Here is a 4926-nt window from a genome sequence, read left to right as displayed (position 1 = left end):
GCTCAGCTTTTGAGGAGGAAAGAATTTATCCAAGAAGGCTGTGACCAGCTTATCCCAGGAGTCCAGGCTATCCTTGGGTTGTGAATCCAACCATATTCTAGCTCTGTCTCTTACAGCAAAAGGGAAAAGCATGAGTCTGTAGTCTTCAGGATCAACTCCATTCGTCTTTACAGTCTCACAGATCTGCAAGAACTCAGTTAGAAACTAATAAGGATCTTCAGATGGAAGTCCATAAAACTTGCAGTTTTGTTGCATTAAGGCAACTAGCTGAGGTTTCAGCTCAAAGTTATTGGCTCCAAAGGCAGGAATGGAGATGCTTCTTCTATCAAACTTGGACGTTGGCTTTGTGAAGTCACCAAGCATTCTCCTTGCATTATTATTATTATTTTCGGCTGCCATCTCCTTCTCTTGTTCTAATATTTCTGATAGGTTACCTTTAGATTGTTGTAACTTAGCTTCTCTTAATTTTCTCTTCAGAGTCCTTTTAGGTTCTGGATCAATTTCAACAAGAGTGCCTTTATCCTTGTTCCTGCTCATATGAAAGAGAAGAAAACAAGAAAAGAAAGAGGCATCCTCTATGTCACAGTATAGAGATTCCTTTATGTTAGTAGAAAAAGAAAGGGGAGAAGAAAGTAGAAGAGGGGATTCGGATATTAGGTGGAGAGAGGTTAAGAGAAGTGTTAGTAATTGAATAAATAAATAGAATAAGAAAAGAGAGGGAGAATTTCGAAAACAATTTTGAAAAAGGGGTTAGTAAATTTCGAAAATTAGAAATAAGATAAGATTAAATTTAAAATTTAAAATAAAAGAATTTTTGAAAAAGAGACGAGATATTTTCGAAAATTAGAGAGGGAAAAATAGTTAGGTGGTTTTGAAAAAGATAAGAAACAAACAAAAAGTCAAAGAGTTAGTTGAAAAAGATATTAAAATCAAAATTTGAAAAGATAAGAAGATAGGAGGTTAGATAAGATATTTTGAAATCAAATTTTGAAAAAGATAAAATTTTGAAAAAGATAAGATAAGAGATAAAAAGATTTAATTTAAAAATTTGAAATTACTTACCTCACTAACAAGAAACTACAAGATAAGATTCTAGAACTTAAAGATTGAACCTTTCTTAACAAGAAAGTAACAAACTTCAAATTTTTGAATCAATCACATCAATTGTTAGCTAATTTTCGAAAATATGATATAAAACTAAGAAAAAGATTTTGAAAATTATTTTGAAAAAGATTTTTGAAAATTTTCGAAAAAGAGGAAAAATTGGAAAAGATATGATTTTTGAAAAAGATTTTGAAAAGATAAGATTTTTAAAATTGAAAATTTAACTTGACTTGTAAGAAACAACTAATTTTGAAAATTTTTGACTAAGTCAACTCAAATTTTCGAAAATTTGGAGAAAAATAAGGAAAAGATATTTTTTGATTTTTGAATTTTTAATGATGAGAGAGAAAAACACAAACATGACCCAAAACATGAAAATTTTGGATCAAACACATGATGCATGCAAGAACACTATGAATATCAAGATGAACACCAAGAACACTTTGAAGATCATGATGAACATCAAGAACATAATTTTGAAAAATTTTTGATGCAAAGAAAACATGCAAGACACCAAACTTAGAAATTTTTAATGCTTGGAAAATATGAATGCAAAAATGCACATGAAAAACAACAAAAGACACAAAACAAGAAATGATCAAGATCAATCAAGAAGACTTGTCAAGAACAACTTGAGGATCATGAAGAACACTATGAATGCATGAGATTTTCGAAAAAATGCAAGAAAAATTTTAAAAACATGCAATTGACACCAAACTTAAAAATTAACACAAGACTCAAACAAGAAACACAAAATATTTTTGATTTTTATGATTTTCTAATTTTTTGTATTTTTATTCTAATTTTTTCGAAGAACATGGTTAGAAAAACGAAAAAGAAAAGAAAAATTTTGAAAAAGATTTTTGAAAAGAAAAGTACCTAATCTGAGCAACAAGATGAACCGTCAGTTGTCCATACTCGAACAATCCCCGGCAACGGCGCCAAAAACTTGGTGGACGAAATTGTGATTCCTTTGTTATTGTATTTTGTGAAATTCATTGCTTTTTCAACTATGAAAACATCCCTATAAGTAGCTTGAACTTACTAAAAACTACCTAAAAACAATGCCAAAAAGCGTATAAATTATCCGCTCATCAGTGCCTATGGTACAGGGTATTGAGAATTTGCCAAGATCTTGTCTCTTTTGTGGTAAGATTTTTTGAACCCATGTATCTAGTTCACTAATGAGCAAGGGAGGTTCACCTTCCCAAGTCTCATTACCAAACAACTTGGCATTCAGCTTCATGATGACTCCTAGATATTGAGCAACTTGTTCTCCAGTTACATCTTCATCCTCTTCTGAGGAAGAATAGTTTTCGGAGCTCATGAATGGTAGAACGAGATTTAGTGGAATCTGTATGGTCTCTATATGAGCCTCAGATTCCTTTAGGTCCTCAATAGGGAACTCCCTCTTGTTTGGGAGACGTCCCAGGAGGTCTTCCTCACTAGGATTTTCGTCCTTCTCCTCCTTTGTGCATTCGGCCATTTTGATCACATCAATGACCTTGCACTCTCCTTTTGGATTATCTTCTGTATTGCTTGGGAGACTATTAGGAGGTGTATCAGTTAATGGAGGATCTTGTGCCTCCAAATTTCTAATGGAGGATCTTGTTTCACTCATGAAACTTAAAGTGGCCTTAGACAGATCAAAGACTAGATTAGCTAAATTAGAAGTGCTTTGTTCAGAATTCTCTGTCTGTTGCTGAGAAGATGATGGAAAAGGCTTGCTATTGCTCAGCCTATTTCGTCTGCCATTGTTAAAGCCTTGTTGAGGCTTTTGTTGATCTTTCCATGAGAAATTTGGATGATTTCTCCATGATGAATTATAGGTGTTTCCATAAGGTTTACCCATGTAATTTACCTCTGCTATTGCAGGGTTGTCAGGATCATAAGCTTCTTCAGAAACTGCCTCTTTAGTACTGTTGGATGCATTTAGTCATCCATTCAGACCTTGAGAAATCATGTTGACTTGTTGAGTCAACACTTTGTTCTGAGCCAATATGGCATTCAGAGCATCAATTTCAAGAACTCCCTTCCTCTGAGGCATCCCATTATTCACGGAATTCCTCTCAGAAGTGTACATGAATTGGTTATTTGCAACCATGTCAATAAGTTCTTGAGTTTCTGCAGGCGTTTTCTTTAGGTGAATGGATCCACCTGCAGAATGATCCAATGACATTTTGGAAAACTCAGATAGACCATAATAGAATATATCTAATATGGTCCATTCTGAAAACATGTCAGAAGGACACTTTTTGGTCATCTGCTTGTATCTTTCCCAAGCTTCATAGAAGGATTCACCATCTTTTTGCTTTAAGGTTTGAACATCCACTCTAAGCTTGCTCAACTTTTGAGGAGGAAAGAATTTATCCAAGAAGGCTGTGACCAGCTTATCCCAGGAGTCCAGGCTATCTTTAGGTTGTGAGTCCAACCATGTTCTAGCTATGTCTCTTATAGCAAAAGGGAAAAGCATGAGCTTGTAGACTTCAGGATCTACTCCATTCGTCTTAACAGTCTCACAAATCTGCAAGAACTCAGTTAAAAACTAATAAGGATCTTCAGATGGAAGTCCATGAAACTTGCAGTTTTGTTGCATCAAAGCAACTAATTGAGGTTTCAGCTCAAAATTGTTTGCTCCAATGGCAGGAATTGAGATGCTTCTTCCATCAAACTTGGACGTTGATTTAGTGAAATCACCAAGCATCCTCCTTGCATTATTGTTGTTGGGTTCGGCTGCCATCTCCTTCTCTTGTTCGAAAATTTCAGAAAGGTTGCCTCTGGATTGTTGTAATTTAGTTTCTCTTAGTTTCCTCTTCAGAGTCCTTTCAGGTTCTGGATCAGCTTCAACAAAGATGCCTTTTTCCTTATTCCTGCTCATATAGGAAAGAAGAGAACAAGAAAAGAAAGAGGAATCCTCTATGTCACAGTAAAGAGGTTCCTTATTGTTAGTAGAAGAAGAAAGGGAATAAAGAAAAGAGAATGAATAGTCTGGATAAAGAGTAAAGGTAGGGGCAGTGAATTGAGATGAAGAGTGGTGAAGAGAAGTGTTAGTAAATAAATAAATAAATAAATAGAATAAGATGAGAGATAGAAATTTTTTAAAATAATTTTTGAAAAAGAGTTAATGAATTTCAAAAATTAAGATAAGAAATAAAATTAAAATTAAAAGTTGAAACAATTAATTAATTAAAAAGAAATTTGAAAAAGGAGGAGATATTCTCGAAAATTAGAGAGGAAGAAGTAGTTAAGTTGTTTTCAAAAAGATAAGAAACAAACAAGAAGTTAGTTAGTTGATTGAAAAAGATTTGAAAATTAATTTTGAAAAGATAAGAAGAAAAGAAGATATTTTTGAAATTAAATTTTTGGATAAGATAAAATTTTTGAAAAAGATATGATAAAAAAGATAAGATAAGAAGATATGATAAAAAAATAGGATTGAAAAAGCTTTAATTTTTAAAATTAAAATTAATTACTTAACTAACAAGAAACTAAAAGATATGATTCTAGAATTTAAAGATTGAACCTTTCTTAATAAGAAAGTAACAAACTTTAAATTTTTGTATCAATCACATTAATTGTTAGTGTAATTTCGAAAATTTGAAATAAAATTAAGAAAAATATTTTGAAAATAATTTTAAAATTTTCGAAATTAATAAGATAAAAATGAAAAAGATTTGATTTTTGAAAAAAATTTTGAAAATATAGGATTTTTAAAATTGAAAATTTGACTTGACTTATGAGAAACAACTAATTTTAAAAATTTTTTACTAAGTCAACTCAAATTTTCGAAAATTAGGAGAGAATTAAGGAAAAGATATTTTT

General features: G+C 31.9%; 1 non-coding gene across 1 annotated transcript; it reads left to right on the top strand.

Annotated features, from left to right (window-relative positions):
• The first annotated feature begins 3341 nt into the window (after nucleotides 1-3341).
• On the top strand, nucleotides 3342-3445 carry LOC127747245 (small nucleolar RNA R71). The gene has a single exon (XR_008009047.1). It is a non-coding gene; the product is annotated as a small nucleolar RNA R71 (small nucleolar RNA).
• Nucleotides 3446-4926: the final 1481 nt, after the last annotated feature.

This window comes from Arachis duranensis, chromosome 4 (assembly GCF_000817695.3).
Source record: "Arachis duranensis cultivar V14167 chromosome 4, aradu.V14167.gnm2.J7QH, whole genome shotgun sequence".
NCBI lineage: Eukaryota > Viridiplantae > Streptophyta > Magnoliopsida > Fabales > Fabaceae > Arachis > Arachis duranensis.
The sequence above is the reverse complement of the archived record's forward strand: the minus strand, read 5'-3'. Positions and strand labels throughout refer to the sequence as shown.